Consider the following 21,129-nt stretch of genomic DNA (forward strand, 5'->3'; position numbering starts at 1 on the left):
TCCCAGCACAGTGCTAGGCACGAATGTCCCTGTCTTTACCACCATAGGGATGTGCAGACTCTGTGTTAAAACAACCCAGATGGAAAGCGTGTGTGTCTGCATGTCTGCATGCAAAAATGTCTCTGCGTACATGCCGTATTCTGTTGAGATCGTCGCACCTTGGAGTATCTGTACCACAGCAGAGCAGACGGGGCTAAGGTGGTTTCAGTGACTCCTGGGAGCAGGATGGCAAAGCCTCATGAGAGGCTGCCCTCTGCAGTAGGGGAAACCTCTGTCACAACTCAGAGCCCTCACCACCCTGATTAACATTTCATAAGACATCGTGGTTTGTTTCTCTCCATCAAAACCCTGACTTTAGCTATTATTCATGCAAAACTGCTCTGCACAAGGGTCAGCAGAGCTTGGCATGTTCAGAAAGGTGAATTGATACTTGTTTTTCCTTGTGGATTCCCTGTGACAGTGAGACAACTGCTCTGAGGCTCAGAAAGGGTGACAGCTGATGTAGTGATTATGGGAAATGTAAAGATCACCCTCGTTTGTGCTTCTGGGGAGTTGATGTGGCACAGTGGTTAAGAGTGTGGGAGCTGGGGCGCCTGCGTGGCTTGGCCGGTTGAGCATCTGCCTTCAGCTCAGGTCATGATCCTGGGGTCCTGGGATTGAGCCCCACATCAGGCTCCCTGCTGCTCCCTCTCCCTTTCCCTGCTCATGTTTGTTTGTTCTCTCTCTCTCTCTCTTTCTCTCACTCTCTCAAATAAATAGAATCTTTTAAAAAATAAATGTGGGTGCTGGGGCCTGCTATCCTGGCTTGCTGCTTGATAGCCTGGTGACTTTGGGTGAATTGAGGCAGGGAAGTTCTATTGTTTCCTCATTCCGTGACATGCAGATGATAATACCTTCCTCAAAGGGCTGCCGCAAGATTGAAAAGTTAATGGACACAAGGCACTTGAAATAGTTGCAGACAGCGCTCACTGTTGGGGCTTGGCTAGCCTGGACGCACCCAGAGGGCAGCCCCTCCCTGGCTCAGGGCTCTCTGTGTTGCCACAGACCCCAGTGCCACAGGTCAGGGAGAGGGGAACAATCAGTCTCTACTTGTTGAACATACAGGTATTACTCCCAGCCTTGGTGGGCAGATCAGAACACGCTCTGAGCAGAGGAAGAAGAAGTTGGCCTAGTGGAATTGGAGAGCTCCATTTTATAATCAACAGCTCTTTCTTAACACTTCAGAGCCCTGCATCCACAGCAGGTCCAATCCAGCTGAGGACTTCCAACTGCATTGCTGAAAAGCAGTCATCCTCTGGTCACCTGGCACTGAATCAGGGTGGAGGGTAAGATGACCTGTGACCTCATTAACCACATGAAGTCCACTTAGATGACACAGTGACAGCAGATGGTGTGGAGGATGCCTGCTCCAGTAACGTCTCACACTCTGGCTCTCACCTTTCTGATGTTACCAGAGCCGTGTGGCTAAGTTATGAAATCTTCTACAATTTGCAGGAAAGGGTCATTTTGGCAGAACAAGTGTCACAACAGAAAAGAGATGGGAAGGCAGCCGGGAGGCTCTGGTGACTCCAAGAAACACTTGGTGCTCTGCTCCCATGGTAGGGGAGGCGGGTGCCCATGTGGCCTGGGTATTTAGTCTGAATGCATAACTCTTCAAGGTGTGCCTCTACCCTGGCTGCCTAAGCATGATGAGACATGATACACCCTTGCATTTGCACTGAGGGGCTGACTGAGCCACCAAAAGTAGGCAGGTGTTATGTCTGTAGGAGTGAGATTTGCATGGGACCTGACTGTCCCTGAGGTCTCTGCCTGGGACATTAGCCTTGGAATAGTTGTGGCATCACCATGTATGGGGAGATACTACTTGGTACAGTGGGCAGGGGAGGCCGCCACAATCCAGATGGGTGACTTGGCCTGTTTTAGCAGGAGCATATAGCTGCCATCGTAAGCCTGGAGCAGTCAGAAAAGATCCTCCTCATTCATTTTCCAAGAGTCTTTCCAGGACAATTTAGGGCAGGATCCCCCAGCTGATCTACCCATCTTCCCTGGGTACCCCTGGACTACAGATGGGGACCATTGCCCCTGTGAGTGAATAATGGGCTTCTCAGTCAGCAGAGTACACATTATGTGCCTGTCTGCTCCTCCTCCATCAATGCCTCTGTGCAGGGGTGAGCTTGGTGTGGGCATTAATTTGGATTCCTCCAGAAGCCCGCACTGAGAGGATTCAGGTGCAAATAATGTATCTGGAAGGTGAGCCCAGGCAACAATAGTTAGGCCAGAGGGGAAGGCAGGATAGCAGGCATTCATTCAAAAGTTCGTGACTACAGCCACCGAGGGGTGAAGGAGCTCAGTGAAACATTCACCCACCACCTCTCATGGTTACTGGTTGAGGGCTGCTCCTGGGCTGTTAATGTACCAGCACTTCTAGCCTTCCCTCTGTAGCTTCAGGCAGAGAGAATCCAAGCTTGGAGCAAGAAACCTTGGGTGGCACCAGCTGGTACCCAGGAATATGGGCGGGGCATCAGCACCCATGCTACAGTTGTCTAGAGAAGGGGTGCTTGGCTTTGTCTTTTCAGGCAGACCAAAACTATAATTGTACTTTTACAGGAAGGAAGACCAAAAGGTAGAAGCAACCCAACTGTCCGTGGACAGATGGAAGGATGGGCAGACAAGCAAAATGTGGTCTATCCACACAATGGATTATTATTCAGCCTTAAAAAAGGTAGGACATTCTGACACATGCTACAATATGTATGAACTTTGAGGATACTATGCTAAGTGAATAAGCCAATGACAGAAAGACAAATACTGTATGGTTCCTCTTCTATTCAATTCATAGAGTAGCCAAAATCATAGAAATCATATGGTGGTTGCCAGGGGTACTAGAAGGAGGAGTTAGTGTTTATACTTTGGGAAGATGAAAATGTTCTGGGGATAGATGGTGGTGCTGGTTGCCCAGCAATATGAATGTCCTTAATGCCACAGAACTATGCGCTTAAAAATGATTAGTAAATTTTATGTATATTTTACTACAATAAAAAATAAAGAAGGAAAACCAAGCACCAACACCTGAGTAACTTCTCCAAGACCACTCAGTGGTTAGCTGTCTCCAGTGAGGCCAGTGGAGAGTAGGAGACGCATCTGTTGCTACTGCAGGCACAGGGGACCTCACTCAGCCTGTCACCTCCATACCACCTGAGGACTCCACAGCAAGGATGGAACAAGCCTCTCTGAGTATTATAGCCCAGATTAATTTGAGACAAGAATGACACTTTTTGGGCTATCCAAGGAGTAACTCCTTGGGATGACTGGCATCCCTGAATCCCACGCTGTTACAGTTTCATCTTGCAGAAAGTGAAACTGACATTTTGATGACCTACTGTGCTCAGGAGGCAGAGGGCATCAGACCAGACTTGCTGCCTGTTAGTTTATGTCTTAGGGGCAGGAGGGAGAGCGAACAGATATTAAGTGACATTAGGCACAAAGCCGAAGGATGGGTTAACGAAGCTGCCAGGGGGAGGGGGCTGCGCAGAAGCTGGGGGAAGGGCAAGGTATCCTGATGGGCAGCAGGGACAGCAGGCAGGGACGGCCTTGGGGAACTGGAAGGTCGAGGTGGTAGAGAATGACATGATCAGCTTTGTTTCATTCTCTTGCTGCTGTGGGAAGAATGGATTAGACAGGGTGAGGGTCAGGAGCTGCGGTTTGTACCTGAGTAGGGGTGGGGTCAGCAGTCACACGAGGGTCTCACATGAGGGTCAGGATGCAGAAACATCTCAGCACCTTTGGGGAAAAACATCTGTAAGTCATAACTTAAATTAAAATAGAATTCTGTGATATATTTAATCAGTTGTAATGAGAACAGACATACATAGAAGACAGAAACCAGAAATTGGAAACCTCATTTTAGGTGGCTTGGAGCACAACCATGATTAAAGTGATTGTCCCTGCACTTTCACTGCTTCACAGGGCACTCGGAGAACCCAAAACAGCCTCTACCATCTTTTCAGATATCCCTTGCCATAAAATGGAGGGTTGTACTCTGTCTTTCCAGCACCTTCTGTTCGCATCGCATTTTGCTAGATGCTGAGACATCAAGATACACAAAATAAGTAGTCACATCTCCAGAGTGCTTCAGGTCTGGTTGGAGCAGTTAGGCAGGTGCAGCTGAAGAGTTAAACATGTGTCTTTTGTAGCAGATCAAGGCAGCCAGAAGTAGGACGTGATTAATTGTTTAATGATAAATGGGACAGAAAATAAGGGACTGTAGGAAATGAGAGAAAAGGAGAGCCCCTTAGGGTTTCCTGAGCCAGATCTGAACTAGAATGATGCCTGGGGTTGGGACTGATCCTCAACATGAGAGCAGCATGAATAAGAGCAAGGGGTAGAAAGGGCGTGGTGTCTGAGTGGCAGTGTGCATCGCACTGGAGCTCTGCTAGAGGATTCATTTCCACAGGCGAGAGTAGGCTGCAGGGTGTCCTCAGGTGGAGAGGTGGTGAGACACCAGATTGTATGCAGGGGCACGGGGCCTGTGCAGTCTGGGAGGCCATCCCTCATCCCCCACTCTGGAAGTGAAAGCAGGATAGAAGCCTGGATGGAGGGGGCAGTGGTGATGTCCTTGGAAGAGGGTGGGGGAGAAATTTGGAGAGTGAAAGGAGTTACTGTAGACATTCTGAACATGAGGTGTTTGGGGAACTATCAGACGTAGTGCAAAGAGGCTGAAGGTGAAAGAAACCACCCTTGGGCTTATTTTTCATAAGGCTGTGGGGATGTTCAGGAATGTGAGGTATACGGGATAGTAGAGCCATGTGTCAGTGGCCAGGGGTGAGGAGGAGACAGATGGCCACTCAGGTTGGGTCATTTGAGGAGAGTTTGACTAAGGGGCAGAGTACAGAAATATGGGCAGGGGGTGGGGAGACACGGAGAGGTGCAGTCTAGGGACTGGGAGCTGTGGCAGCCAGCCTACAGGGGACTGGAGGAGGGTTGTAACCTGAGAGGCCACATGGAGAGGGACTAGCCAAAGGTGAACCCAGGGACAGCCGCATCCCAGCCTCACTTGCCTCTCCCCACCAGAGAGATGGGTACCATTGCCAAAGTGTCTGCTGAAGGCCAACCTCCCCCACTGCAGGGTGAGGGAGACAAGAAATGATGCAGACACCACAACAGACTGACGGAGATGGTGCAGGGAGGTGGGCGCTGGGCAGCCTGAGTGGTGACAGGTGGCTGTGCTTATGCAGGGGAGGGCATGGAAGATTATGGGGAGGAACCCGATGGGAAGGGGCAGGTTTGAGTCCAATAACCAGGCATAGGTATACATCTCTGGTCAGTCCTCCCTCCAGAAAAAGCATGATAGTAAAAAAGAAAAAATATTTTAGTAATCCATGAAAACTGAGTAATGATGATGATGATTACAGAGTGAACACCCACCAATTGATGAGCCTTTGTATCCTATGATTTGTTTTTACAAAACTAGCAGAAACCAGAATTTCCAAATTCTACTTCCCCTTAATTTTTGTCCTCAGAAAATCTGACCTACATGGTGCTTGAGAATAATATTCTCGAACTAGTAGCCTGGTAAGAATCAGCCCTTCCCCTTCCTTTTCAATTCACCAGAATCGACATGTTAGCAAAATCTGCTTGAGAGCAGGTTTCTTCAGCTTGTTCAGCACAGGCTCCCCATCCAGTAGGTCCAGGGTGGGCCCGAGGGTCTGCATTCCCACCAGCTCCCCAGCCAGGTGCTGGCGGTCTCTGGAGCCACTGGGCACAGCCAGGCCACGGAAGGCCTCTTCTAATGACCTGAGTGGGGATTCAGGGGAAGAAGCAGCAGTTAGGTGATCACAAGTATAAGAACTGGGTGAGAAACATCTATACAAACCCCCCTCCCCTTCCCAAAAAAAAAAAGGAAAGAAAGAAAAAGGAAATGCAGCTCAAAGCAGTGAGATCACTTGCTCCTCTTAGTGCATCACTCTCTGAATATGTCTTCAGATGTTCTCTGCTGGTAGACAGAGTGTGCTGTTCAAAAACAGATGCTTCTGGACACAAAACCTGTCATGCACATTTTAAGTTAACTTAGTAATCAGTGTGCCACAGATTAGCCCTGGGCTTGCTGATCTTCCTGAGATGGTTCTCCTATGCTCCTATGCTATGGTATGCTAGAGGTGTTTCACCACCACTCCCCTCTTCCTGCCCCCCTGTGCACCCTAAAAGTGGGCTCCCTCAACTTCTTGGGGTGATTTGAGTCATAGATGAAGGCTGATAGTTCACAAGCCCCTTTAAAGGCCCCCTTAACCTTGCTGCCTGCAAGGCTGGCCTCCCTGTCACTCTGGCTGTCCTGGTACATGTCAGAAAGGCAGTCCCCCAGTGTCTTTTTCACTCATTGCCTGAAGAGGGCTGTCAGAGTTCTTCTGGATCTGAAAAGCACAGACTGTTTGAGGAGGGGGACTTCTCAGACCCCCACTTAGGCCTCTCCCTGGCTAAGAGTGAGCCAAGCAGTGTCCTGGCTTCTCCACCTCCAAAGGTTCTCAGCTGGGACCTGCCTTTCCCTTGTTACCTGTTATGTACCTGTAATCTTTGGGTGGTGAGCTGAGACCTAGGGATGTAGTTGTCATGAGACAGTTTACTCTGAAAATTAAGGTCACTGAGGTGGAAAAACCCAATCAACCTACTCCAGCCCCACCCCATTCCACTGCCTCTTCTTGAACTGGATTTTTCAGAAGCAGAGTGAGGCATTTATCAGCATACACGGTCTGAATATCCCTGGTTCTAGTCATCTTCTTTTCTCTTTCTGGATTGTTTTCTCTCCACTCAAGCTCACCAAGCAGTACAGTTTCATCCATAATCCCTGGCTCACTATGGAGACTTGATTCACTCCTTATGAGATGACAGGCTCACCTCAGAGAGGTCCAAATGTATCTATCCGCAGCGCATTCCAGTGAGAATGAGCATTACTGAGCACATACTGTATTCCAAGGACTGGACCAGACTACATGCGGCAGCTCACTGCCATGCTGGATGCCTGTGAAGTGGGGGGTTGGTCAATTCCCACTTCAGAAAGGAGACTGGCACATATACAGATCAGTTACTCTTGATGAGGGGCACTCAGATGAAAATGGTGGCGTCAGACCCATCCAGCTAAGCACCTAATTCCTAACTGTGCCATCTAGTGTGAGCACCAGCTCAAGCTGTTTCCACCCTAACCAGAACTGCTCAGGAGCAGTTCAGAGGACCCCAATTCAAGCCGTCCCTACATTAAAACACTACAGACTAACAATGTCAGTGTGCCAGTGTAGGACGAGGTACTGTGTGCCCTCCCCTGTGTGCTTCACAACACCCAGATCCAGGATTTGGGTCAAGGCATTTTCCTTCAATGACAAGTGCCACCTCTGGCATTTTCAGGCATGCTGAGGGATTCTGGGTTATGCAATCCTTCCCCAGTGCCCTCAGCAGCAGAGTAGGTCCTCATGATGGTTGACCCCCATCATGGGGAATCAAAACTGGTCTCAAAACTCTCAAAACCAAAGGCTGAATAGCCAAAGAGCTGCCCCTAATAATGTGTGATTGAGATGTCTTCAGGCCGGATCAGGCTCCGAGCGCACATCGCATCCCAGGTGGTTTGGTTTTGGAACTAGAGGTGCCTTTGGACCTACACACCCTTGTCTGAGTGGCACAGACCCCCAAGGGGGTGTCTCTCCCTGCTGGCTGCCTGTGTGAATGTGCAGAGCCCCTTGAGGCAGAGGGAGACAAGGCATAGCAAATTAAAACAATTGAAGTCACATCACTTGTGCCTCTTTGAGGCAAGCCATAAATACATAAATACTTGAACCTGCTATTCTGACTCCAGTTAATATGTTTTAACCACAGTCTGTGGGCTCTGGAAAGCAGCTGTGAGGAGCAGGGCGATAAATTGGATCGTAAAAGCACAGGATAGAAAAATGATTGCAGCATTTTTACAATTACCTGGTTTGCCTCTGTCTATAGAGGAAAGAGTGCTTTCTCTTTGTACTTCTGTGGTAAAAATGTATCCAGCCTAAGTCTGTTTCATTATTATATCCTCATAGTCCAGCGTGTATTGATTGCTCACCACTCACCAAGACTCACACCTGCCCTGCCCACAGGCTCTCTTGGCACTTCTGCTTTTCAGAGGAGTGGCCTGTGGGCACCGAGGCCAAGTGTTTCCCAAGCCGAAGGGCCGGTCCCCAGGGACTCAGGCCTGCCACCCAAGTGCCCATCTCCAGAGCCTGCTCCTCGCAAAGGTGCAAGTTTTACTTACCCGCTACCTTATGACAAGGGGAAGGGAAATAGGTCAATTTTCTTTTTTCAGACTGCATGTTCTTTTCACTTCTGAGGGATTGGAACCATCTCTGGGCCTCTGCAACTCTGACCAGAGTGGCCAGGTCACCTCAGTGTCCAAGCATTTTGCTGTTTCTCTGTCTCCCTGCATATTCTCAAGAATCTCACAAAAGTGAACTTAGATCCATTGTACCAAGTACAAGCTGCTTTCTATTTTTTGCTCTCCTACTTAAATTTTCAAAGAATCTAAAATAGCAGTTGCCATTTTTTACCATGTTCTCTTCTGAAATATTTAATTCTTCCTCAGGCGGTTTAACATCGCATTGCCCAAGGATTAACTTCCATTTTTGAAGAGAGTCTATTAGCTGAGAGAGAGGCAGAAAATGCATTTCAGCAAGTGGCAGGGACAGAGGCTGGGAGTGTGCACAGAGGAGCAGGGAGGCCAGGGCTTTGCCTTTATGAAGCTGCTTGCCCATCAGCAGAGCCCAGACCAGCTCCCTCTATTAAACACTTACTGATTTTTAAAAAGCAAAGTTTCCCTGCAAAGACCAATTTTAAGGGGATTAATGCTCAATGAATAATGTATCACAGAAAGAACTACAACAGAAATACTTAATTGGAAGAGGTAAAACCAACTGTGGTGAAGTGCAACAAGTCACCTTCCAGACGCAAAGCAAGTTGTGAAGGGCTCTATGTGTCTCAAACTGATCAAACGTGAGGGCTGCTCCCAAATCACCCACCAGCCAGAATGGGGATGGCTAGGATCTCTGGCTGCCACCAATTCTCAAGTTGTCTGTTTTTTTAATGACCCCCAGAGAAGACAGGAGGGAGAAAAGTGTGAGAGATTTCTGCCTCTGTATCTAAGGTCCTTGTCAACAGTTTAATTCTCCCTCTTAGGTAATAAGTCAGGTGGAGCCAATCTCAGGTGACTCCTGAGCTTGTGCCTGTGTCTCTCCCTGACCTTCATCTGCTCCCCTTGGGCGAGGCCTGAAAAGTTTGACGGTTATCTGCACCCAGAGGCAGCCTTTTCCAGCAGCCACAGTGGAGAGCTGTGATGCTTTTACCACCTTCTTCCACATCTCGTCCCTTTCTGCCCTCTTCATTTAGTTTTCAAGGTGTGTAGCTTTTGGCTTCTTTAACCAAAAGTGTCTGAATTCCCTTACCATGTGGTGATAGGAGGGAAGAAAGATTTCCTCCCTTCATCCAAATTTACTTGGTTTTGAAAAGAAAGGTGTCTAAGCTGTGATATTGGAGATGTTCTCTCCAGGCCACCATGGGAAAATGTAATTCTTGGCCAATTAACTATAAAGGCTGATTTCCCCAAATCCAGATTGGGTAGTGATAAGTTGCTAATACTTATCAACTATAATTTTCTTTCTTTTTTTCTTGATAAAGAACATGAACGGGGCCATCAAAAAATCACAAAGAGACCAAAAGGCTCCCATTTTTGGCACAGTTGGCCCCCTTAAGACACAGAGAAAAGCTCCTGCTCCCTCTTCCTCAGGCCTGCTGAGATAGAACCGAGAGGCACAAGAGGACCCTGAACCCCTGGGGCGCAGCAGGTGCGCAGGGTGCCCCACAGTACTGCATGGCACGTCTCAGTCGTCCCAGGAAAGCTGGCCCTCGAGCTCCCGTGGCCTCACATCCCTGCAGTCACCAGGCACAGGAGGAAAGGTGTGTGAACAGCCCTGGAGCCACAGGATCTCAAGCTCAGGGAGAGCTCACACCTCACTGCCAGTTAGAATTACATGGTGGGGGAGCTTTTAGAGCCCCTCTTCTCCAATGAGCCCCACATCAGTTAAATTGTGTCTCTGGGGGAGAGACACTGACATTGGTGCTTTTCCCTAAACAGTGCACAAGAATCCGTTGTGCAGTCAAGTTTGAGAAGCACCAATCTCAGAGAACTTCCCCAAGACAGCTTTGGGGAAGGTTTCATTCAGAATGATACCTGCCCCCATCCTAGTCCCCACTTATTTAGTAGACTCTCCAGGTTTTCCATACTTTTCCCATTGATTTTTTTTTGACACGTTTCGTTTTGCAGCTGCATTTCCCCTCCACAGCTGATATGATCTTTGATAGTCTTGTTTCTTGCCAAGAAAATGGCTTAAAGCTTTAAGCACTGTATGACCTTACACCCTTCCAACTTCATAAATCTGCTGGCTTTTAAGGATGCCTTTGGGACCAGAAGATTCCTTTATTCTAGAATTCTCCCAGCAGAATTTCTTTAGAAAGTTAGTTCAGCTCTTCAGGTCTTTTTTTTTTTTTTTTTAAATATTTTTTTTAATTGTTATTTATTTATGATAGTCACAGAGAGAGAGAGAGAGGCGCAGAGACACAGGCAGAGGGAGAAGCAGGCTCCATGCACCGGGAGCCCGACGTGGGATTCGATCCCGGGTCTCCAGGATCGCGCCCTGGGCCAAAGGCAGGCGCCAAACCGCTGCGCCACCCAGGGATCCCTCAGGTCTTAATTAATATATGCCAATGTTTTAAATTTACATTTAAGGAGAACATGTGTAGAGTTGAGGAATTATGTGAAGCAGGAAGAACGAAGTGAAATAGCCATCATTGCAAATAGGCATTCTTTTTATAAAACTATAACAAATAGTGTGTTTATTTCTCCACCAGTATGCCTTCCAGAACACATAAAAGTATGGTATAATGGGAGGCAGAAATCTCTGGTCTAAATTCTGACTCATCTACTGTCTAAACATGAAATGTTAGGTATAATATTTCATTTCTTGAGAATTTTTTAATGCTGCCTACCTCACAGGGCTATTACATGCTTTTAAAGAGATCTAGGTGGAGGTACCCTGAGAAGGCCAAAGCACTATATGATATAATGTAAGACTAAAGTGTTATTAAGGTTTCACTATCTGCTGTGGACTTTTTGTACATGGGTATGATGGCTGCACTAAAATAGGCACATTCAAGCCATGATCTAGCAAAAGATCAGAAGTTTAAAGAGAAGTTAATAATAAAATGGATAACTTTGCAGTGCTTCTTCCCTGTGATGGCATCGCCTGCAGAGGGCAATTAATTGGTTGAAACACCACTGTTGTTCATGATGATGTTTTAAACATGTCTTACACTGTGCTTCATGACAGAAAGGGAATAGAAGTTGGGAAAAGGATTCTTAAATAGGTAGGAATTACTGACATAATATAATTTTTATAAGTTATTTTAAGAACTGAAGAATTGTGAAAGCCCCTTGGACTTATTTCCTACATAACATGCATTTTCCATCCTGTGGTTGATCAGCAGGTCTGTGCAGAGACAACCTGGGGAGTGTGTGGCACAACTGTGCAGTGGTCGCCAGCTTACTTACTCACTGTCGTCGGGTATTTATGCTACGAGCCTCCTCCACTCGCTGTCTTCCAGTACAGCAGAATCAAGACACAGGCGGATTCCCTTATCTACATGTATATTTGCTCTTTTCTCATGACTAAGCACGTATTACAGTTTTTAAAAATCATTAAGATGAGGAAAATCCTCCTTTGGAATGATGGAGAGGGAAATGAATGAAAATTTTCACCCTTTACTCTGTATTTCTGCAGTGTTCATAAGATCTCCCTTTTGTCACCACCTCCCAACTTTGTCTCTTCCCATCTTGTCGCATCTCTGGAAGTAACTACCATTTACCATGTGGTGTTTATGTTTCCAGATGTTCACCATTTATAATCATGGTCCTTAGAAAACAGAAATGGGACTCTATTACAGAAGTATTCATCTAGCTGCCAAATGTTAATTGAGCACCTACTATGGGTAAGTCACTTTTTCGGTGCTAAGGATAAAACACCCAGGAATCAGTAAGGTCCCTGGTCTCAGATAGTTTGTATTCTAACCTTTAGTAACTTAAAAAAAAAAAAACAACTTTTTATTTAGGAATAATTATAAACTAACTTAGAGCTGCAAAGATAATACAGAGAGGTCCTGTGCATCCTTTCCTCAGTCTCCCTCCTGTGGTTGCATCTTGCATAACCATAGTACATTATCAAGAGCAGCCATACAAAATCACATATAGTGGATTTGTGTAACCATCACCAGTCAAGATCAGGAGCTATGTGTCACCCCAAGGATCTCCGTACTCTTCCTCTGTAGTCACACACACCCCAGGTCCCCTTAACCATCTTTAACCCCTGGCAACTACTAGTCTGTTCTCCACCTCTGTAATTTTGTCACTTTGAGAATGTTATATAAATGGTATCATTCATTATGTGAACTTTCTAATTGCTTTTTTACTCAGTATAATGCCCTTGAGATCCATCCACATTGTTGCTTCAAAAGCTTGTTCCTTTTTATTGCTGAGTAGTATTCCATGGGATAAATGTGCCACAGTTTGTTTCACCATGTGCTTTTAGAGGGATATTTTGGTTGTTTCCAGTTGAGGCTATTACAAGGAAGATTGCTATAACAATTTATGTGCAGGTTTTTGCGTGAACATAATTTTTAATAATTTTTCTGGGACAGATGCCTGGGAGTACAATTGCTAAGCTGTATAGCAAATATGTGTTTATTTTTTGAAGAAACTGCCAGACTGTGTTCCAGAGTGGCTGCACCATTTGTACATTCTCATAGGCAATGTATGAAAGATTTCTCCACATCCTCTCTAGCATTTTGTGCTGTCACTATTCCTATTTTATCTGCACTAATAGGGTGATATCTTGTCATGGTCTCAATGTGAATTTCCCCAATGAATAGTTGCGTTGAACATTTTTTCATGTGCTTATTTGCTCTCCATATATCTTCTTCAGTGAAATGTCTGTTCATTCTTTTTGCCCATTTTTTTTTTCCTGGATTGCTTGTTGTTTTAATATTGAGCTTAGAGAGTTCCTTGTATAGTCTGGATAATAATCCTTTGTAGGATGTGTGGCTTCCAAGTATTTTCTCCCAGCCTGTATAATAGAAGGATTTTATTTTGTTAAAGTGCAATTATTAACTTGTTTTCTTTTATGGTGTCATGCCACATCTAAGGATTCTTTGCCTAGCCCCACATCTCAAAGGTTTTCTCTTAGGTTTTTTTCCTAAGTTTTATGGCTTTACGTTTTGTAATTAGGCCCATCATCCATTTTGAGTTAATTTTTGTACAAGGTATGAGGTTTAAGTTAAGGCTTATTTTGGTTTTGTCTATTGGTGTCCAATAACTCCAGCACCATTTGCTGAAAAGGCTGTCCTTCCTCCACTGATTAACTGTTGCACCTTTGTCAAAAATCAGCTGGGCAATAATATGGAATTAGTTGAGTTCTCTATTCTTTCCAATGATCTGTTCCTCCACCAGTACCACACAGTGTTGGATTACTGTGGCTATACCAAATCTTGAAACAGGTAGATTGATTTTTCTCATTTGATTCATTTTGAGAATTGTTTTGGCTATTTTAATACCTTTGCCTTTACAGAAGAATTTTAGAATAACTTTGTCTATACCTACAAAATTCAGGGATTTTTTTTAAAGAATTGCATTAAACTAGTATATACTTGGGCAGAATTGACATCTTCACTGTGTTGAGTTTTCAAATCCATGAACACAAGTATGTCTCTTATTTATTTAGATCTTTGATTTCTTTTATTAGCATTTTGTGCTTTTCAGCATCCAAGTTCTGTACAAGTTTTATTAGATTTTCAAGTAGTTGTAAATGGTATTGTATTTTAAATTTAGCATTCACTAATGTTCGTTGCTAGCATACCAACAAATACAATTGATTTTTGAATGTTTGTTTATCTAATATTCAGTGACCTTGCTGAGCTTTCTTACAGGTTTTAGTTGTTTGTTCATTTTTGTTTCTGTTTTTAGATTTGTTGGGATTTTCTATGCAATCTCATGATATCTAGAAATAGAGGCAGTTTTATTTCTTCCTTTTTGTTCTTTAAAAAATTTTTTTCTTGCCTTATTTCTCTGGCTAGAACTTCCAGCACTATGTTGAACAGGAGTGGTTAAAGCAGCCATCCTTGCCTTTCCCATTTTATGGGGGAAAGCATTCAGTCTTTCACCATGAAGTATATTATCTGTATAATAGTTTATAGATGCTTTTCATCAAGTTAAGGAAGTTCCCTTATTTTTCTGAGTGTTTATATCATGATGGGTATTGAAGGTTGTCAGAGACTTTTTATGCATTGATATGGTCATGTAATTTTCTTCTTTAGCCTGTTAATATGGTGAATTACATTGACTGATAATTGAATATTTACCAGCTAGACCCCTAGAATAAACCCCACTTGGTCATGGTGTGTAATTCCTTTTATGTATTGCTGAGTTCTGTTTGCTAATATTCGTTAAGGAGTTTTGCATCTATTTTTATGAAGGATGATATTTTCTAGTTTTCTTTCTTATACTCTCCCTGCCTGGTTTTGTTATTAGGATAATGTTGGCTTCATAAGATAAATTAAGAAATGTTTCCTCCTCTTCTGCTTGCTGGAAGAGAAAGTATACAATTGGTATTAATTCTTGTTTAGCAGACTTCTTCTAAGAAGTTGCGTGGGCCAGGAAATTCCTTTTTTGATAAATTTAAAATTACAAATTCAATTTACTTAACATTTATAGGACTATATAAATTGTCTCTTTCATATTGGGTGAGTTTGTGGTAGTAGGTGTTTCTTGAGGAATTGGTCCATTTTGTCTGAGTTGTCATATTTATGTGTATATAGTTATTTGTAGTAATACCTTATTATCCCTTTGAAGTTTTCAGATTATATAGTAATATTCTCTGTTTTAATTCATGATACTGGTAATTTGTGTTTTTTTTGTTTTTGTTTTTGTTTTTTTTGCTTTGTCGGCCTTCCTAAGAGACTTATCCGTTTTCCTGCTGTGTTTGTTTTTTTTCCTGCTGTTTTTAAAGAACCAGATTTTTGTTTCTTACTTCTTTTATTTTTCTGTTTTCAATTTCACTGGTTTCTCTTATTTATTATAGCCTTTCTTCTGCTTGTTTTGCGTTTATTTTGTCCCTCTCAATTCTTGGGGTAGAAGCTTAGGTGATTATTATTTAGGACTTCTCCTTTCTAAAATAAGCATTTTAGTGCTATAAATTTCCCTCCTGGCCCTGCATTAGCTGTTTTTTCTTTTTTAAGATTTTATTTATTTATTCATGAGAGACAGAGAGAGAGAGAGGCAGAGACACAAGCAGAAAGAGAAGCACGCTCCGTGCAGAGAGCCCGATGTGGTACTTGATCCTGGGACTCCACAGGACCATGCCCTGGGCCAAAGGCAGATGCTCAACCGCTGAGCCATCCAGGGATCCCCATGTTTTTTTCATCTTAATTCAGTACAGCATGTTTTATTTCCCTTGAGACTTCCTCTTTCAACCATGTATCACTCGGGAGCCTTTTGTTTAGTTACAGGTGTTTAGAGTTATCCTTCTGTTATTTATATCTGGTTTCCTCTGTGTGTGTGTGTGTGTGTGTGTGTGTGCGCGCGCGCGTGTGTGTGTGCATGTGTTGTATGGTTTGGCTCTGCGTATTGTTTTTCCTTGAATATGTTCCACAGACATTTGAAAATAGTGTATATTCTGCTATTGTCGGGTAGAGTGTACTATAAATGTTGATTCAGACCTGTTGGGGGATGATGCTGAGGTCCCTCTCTCCTTGCTGCTTTTCTGCCTGTTTTCTCTATCAACTTTTGAGTAAGAGATGTTTAAGTCTCCAACTATAATTATGGATTTCTCTGTTTCTCCTTTTAGTTCTATCAGTTTTTGATTCTCATATTTGCAGCTCTATTGTTTGGTATATACCCATTCAGGATTTGCTGTGTTTTCTTGATATATTGACTCTCCTATCATTATGTAATATCCATCTCTGTCTCTGGTAATTTTCTTTGCTAAGAAGCTTACTTCATCTGATATCAATATAGTCATTCCCACTAGCTTTTGATTGATTGTATGATATATCTTTTTCTATCCTTGTACTTTTAATCTATCTGTATTATTATATTTGAAGTGAATTTCCTATAGACAGTATATAGCTGGGTCATGCTTCTTTATTTACTCAGCCAACTTATTTTAATTGGTATATTTAATTTAAGTATTGGTATGCCAGGGCTTAACTTAGTCATTTTATTTTTCTTTTCTGTTTGCACTCTCTCTCTTTTTCATTTCCCTGTTTTCTTTTTCCTGTCTACCTCTGGGTTACATAAACATTTCTTAGAATTCCATTTTTTTAATCTGTATGTTTTTGAAGTGTTTGTCTAGATATTACAGGTATGCATGTGTGTATGTGTGTACATGTAAGCATGTATCATTTATCATGGTCTGTTGGTATCAGTATTGCACCAGCTTGATGCATAAAAAACCTTACTTTTGCAACCTTTTCTCCTTCCCTGTCTTAAATATTTCCTCTACCAAACTTACAACTACATCAGACAGTGTTAGAATTTTGTTTCAACCATTAAACATAATTTAGAAAATTCAAGAACTCCAGAGGGGCTATATATTGTATTAACTTGGTCATCTTTCTTCTCTCTGCTTTTCATATCTGTATCTTTATGATGTGGAGGTATAGAACAGATAAAAAGATATATTTTTTAATTAAGGCACCTTACCAATTTTAGTAGTTTTAGCCATTTTTAAGCTGATGATTTTGGATTTTGGATGACAACAGCCATGTACTTTGAAAAGAACTATATTTGCTCTTCCTTCCTGATATTTATGCCTCACTTTATTTTCACATCACTGCCTTGCCCAAGGTGTAATATGGAGTAGCAATGATGATGATGTGCAAGCATCCCTCTCTTGCTTCTAATTGTTTAGTGTTAATAGATGGTTTTGTAGGCTTCTGTTTATATCCTTTATCAATATTTTCTCTGAACTTAGCTTATTAAGAATTTTTATTAGGAATGGATATGCAATTTTATTAAATGCCTTTACTGAGTTTATCAAGACAATCATGTGTTTTTTCTCCTCTGATATATTAACAAGTTGAAGTATAATGATAGATTTTTCTAGCATTGAGTCCACCTTGCATTGGTCAGAACACTCCTCCTGGTTATGGTGTATTATTCTTTTAAGAAACTACTAATTTTGATTTGTTATTATATTTAGAATTTCTGCTTATGTGTGCATTAATAAAATTGTACTTCTAATCCCTGCCGTACACCAAACTGATGATCTCTTTTATATAGCACATATGTTCTCCACACTGCCATGGACCACTCCGTATGGTCACTCTATCAGATTTCCTAGTAAATATTAAATTTCGTACTATTAAATATCTTGGCTTTAATAGGCATTTTTAGTTATTGAACTCTGATCTGCACTTTGCTATTTTAGCATCATCTTACCCATCTTTCAGTATTTAGGTTATACTAACTTTATAGGATAAATTGAGAATCATTACATATTTTCTATGTTCTATAGAAATCTAGCACAGGAATTAGTATGTACTTTAAGTTTTAAAGGTTGTTAAAAGTTAAAAAAAAAAAGTAGCAAAAACATCTGGGCCTGGGACCTGGTTGCTAGGAGTTAGAGGTGGAGGCTTTGACTACATTTTCCATTTTTCTTTTCCAGTAGTTAGTCTTTTCAGATTTTTTGCCTTTTGTTGAGTCATTCTAATAGTTTATATGTTCCTAGAAAATTATTTCTACTTTCAATTTTGTTTCAAAATGTTTTCAAATTTATTGGAATTCATGTATACTCTAATAATTTTGAAATAAAATCTATGTCTATAGTTATATCCCCTATTATTCCTAATTTTGTTCTGCTTACCTTTTTTTATCAGACTTATCTCTCTTCTTTGGTCTTTAAACATCTTTCGGTTTTTTTTTTAATTTTTATTTATTTATGATAGTCATACAGAGAGAAAGAGAGAGAGAGGCAGGCAGAGACATAGGCAGAGGGAGAAGCAGGCTCCATGCACCGGGAGCCTGATGTGGGATTCGATCCCGGGTCTCCAGGATCCCACCCTGGGCCAAAGGCAGGCGCCAAACCGCTGCGCCACCCAGGGATCCCCATCTTTTGGTTTTAATAATAAACCTGACTTGCTTGTTTTCTATTTCATCAGTTCTTGTTTTTGTCTTTATTGATTCTCTGTATTCTTTGTTTAGCTCTTTTAAAAAAAAAATTACTGAGATGATTATTTGATGCATTTTCAATCTTTGATTTCCAAATGCATTTTAAACTTGGAGTCCCTCTTTGATGCACCTTGTAGATTTTGAGCTGAGTGCTCTCATTATGATTCATTGCTATAGGCTAATTTCAGCTTTGATTTTCTTTTATAAATTACTCTTTGGTCAGAGTTCCAAGAGACCTGTAGTATTTATCTTTTAAAGGTTTTATTGAGATTTTATTTGTGGTCAGATACTTGGTCAGATTTTTTAAGTGTTCCCTGGAAATTTAAACATGTATTCTGTTGGTTGAGAATGGAGTTTAATATGAAATTCATTAGTTTGATGATTGTGTATTCAAATCGTCTATACCCTTACCTATATTTTTGTCTACTCAACCTGTTAATTTTTGAGAAAGAGGTGTGAAAGTTTCCCACTATGACCATGAATTTAATAGTTTCTAGCTTGCATTTCTAACACTTACTACATAGATCCGTGCTGTGTTGTTCAGTAAAAAAGGTTTATGACTATTATAATCCTCTGGTTTGTATCCTTAATGCATATAAAATATTCCTTGCTTTTGGCCTTGTATTCTATTTTTGTCTGATATTAATACAGAATTTTTTGCTTTTTTATTATTAAAGAATAATTGACACACAATGTTGTATTAGTTGGAGATGTACAACATACTGATTCAGTAATTCTATACATTACTCAGTGCTCACCATGAGTAGTGTAGTCACGATCTATCACCACACAACATAATTGCATTATATATTGACTATATTCCCTATGTCATACTTTTCATCCCTGTGACTTATAACAGGAAGCTTGTACTTCTTAATTCCTTCACCTGTGTCACCTGCTCCCACATCATCCTCGCCTCTGGCAGTCACCAGTGTGCACTTTGTTATTTGGTTGTTTATTTGTTTTGTCTTTTTGGATTCCACATATGAGTGAAGCCATATGGTATTTGCTTTTCTCTGTTTGACTTATTTCAGTTAGCATAGTACTTTGTGGGTCCACCCGTGTTGTCACAAATGGAAAGATCCCCTTTTTTCTGGCTTAATAACGTTCCATTATAAATACACACATGCACGCAAACACACACACACACACACCACATCTTTATCCATTACCTATCAGTGGACACCTAGGTGCTTCCATATCTTGGCTATTGTAAATAATGCTGCAGTAAACATAGAGGTGCATATATCTGTTCGAATTAGCGTTTTCATTTTCTTTGGGTAAATACTACGTAGTAGAATTACTGGATCAAAAAAAAAAAAAAAAAGAATTACTGGATCATATGGTAGTTCTATTTTTAACTTTTTGAAGAACCTCCATCTTGTTTTCCAGAGTGGCTGCACCAGTTTACATCCCCACCATAAAGGTTCCCTTTTCTCTACATCTTCGCCAACACTTGTCTTTTCTTGTCTTTTTGATAGTAGCCATTCTGACAAGTGTGAAGTGATAGCTCATTGTGGTTTTGGTTTGCATTTCTTCTTGCTTTCTTTCTGGTAACATTTACTACGTTTATCTCCATTCTCTTTTGTGCCTTTCAAGATATTTTTTAACTAACATACAGCTCAGTTCTATATATTTCCCATCTGAAAGTTTATCTTTTAAAAGAATTAAACTGCTCATATTTATTATAATTATCTATACATTTAGGCTCATTCCTGTCATTTATTTTCATTGTGTACTTCACATGCTTCTCGTCATTTCTCTCCCTATCTCCTTTTTCTTTATTGTTTTTTTCTTTTAAGATTTTATTTATTTATTCATGAGAGACATGAGAGAGAGAGAGAGAGAGGCAGAGACACAGGCAGAGGGAGAAGCAGGCTCCATGCCTGGAGCCCGACGTGGGACTCAATCCCAGGTCTCCAGGATCATGCCCTGGGCTGAAGGCGGCGCTAAACCGCTGAGCCCCCCCCCCCCCCCCCGGGCTGCCCCATTTTCTTTATTGTTATAACATTTTCTTTTTTCCCTTTTGTGCTTTGAAAGTTCTAAATCCTATTCTTGTTGGGTGTTTAAAGCAGAGCATTTAATTCTCATCATTGACAGGGAAATATAATTTTAATCTGAATTTGTAACCTCCTCTCCTCACAGGACAAAATCTGTAGCACATTTTTACCTCTGTTTAACTTCCAAGGACTCTCTCTTGCTCTCTGATAGCCCTGTTTTCACAGTACCCTATTCTTGTGTCATCATTGCAATGTCTCTGGTAGCCAGAGCGCGTGCATGTGTGTGTGTGTGTGTGTGTGTGTGTGTTTCTCTGTACATTCCATTCTCTGCATTGGAGTCCAGTTCAGGTTATTTTCATCTTTCTCTGTTTCCTCAAAGGTCTCATAATTCTTACTTGTCTGCTCACATTTTAAATGCAGAAATATGTGGATTGGTGTTTCCTCAGCAATCATATGCTTGGTTTCTACTGTAGATCTCTCCTCTGAAGGAAAAGATGGCTAAGAAGCACATGTCCATTAATGGTGTGACAATATATTTACCTTCGGGGTGCCTGGGGAAGAAGGCAGCCAGGCCAGCTGGGGACCCACATGGGGGCCACACCGAGAAGTTTTGCCCTGAGATGGAACAGCTTCCCATAGCCCACATCTGGGCAGAGTTGTGTTTCTCTTTTCCCCTCCTTTCCCACAGCTCTTGGCTGTTGAGATACCTGTGCTGTCCTCTGGCTAATGTTCCAGACTCAGTAGCCAAGAAAACAGCTCCTCACCCCATCTTAGACCAACTTCCAGCAGTCTTTCGGAGGCATTCCCATAGCAAACCATATCCAGCCTTCTACATACAGGGGTAAGATTGGT

The 21,129-nt window shown here is 42.2% G+C and overlaps 1 long non-coding RNA gene across 3 annotated transcripts in view; it reads left to right on the forward strand.

The window, feature by feature from the left end:
- LOC140614332 (uncharacterized) overlaps nucleotides 1-21,129 on the forward strand; it is a 113,811-nt gene that overhangs the window by 80,383 nt on the left and 12,299 nt on the right. For all 3 annotated transcript variants that reach the window (XR_012015234.1, XR_012015232.1, XR_012015233.1), the window contains exon 3: nucleotides 2,608-2,722. This is a non-coding gene — a long non-coding RNA (uncharacterized lncRNA). The remainder of the gene's footprint in view (nucleotides 1-2,607; nucleotides 2,723-21,129) is intronic.

The sequence above is a fragment of the Canis lupus genome, chromosome 22 (genome assembly GCF_048164855.1).
Source record: "Canis lupus baileyi chromosome 22, mCanLup2.hap1, whole genome shotgun sequence".
Taxonomy (NCBI): domain Eukaryota; kingdom Metazoa; phylum Chordata; class Mammalia; order Carnivora; family Canidae; genus Canis; species Canis lupus.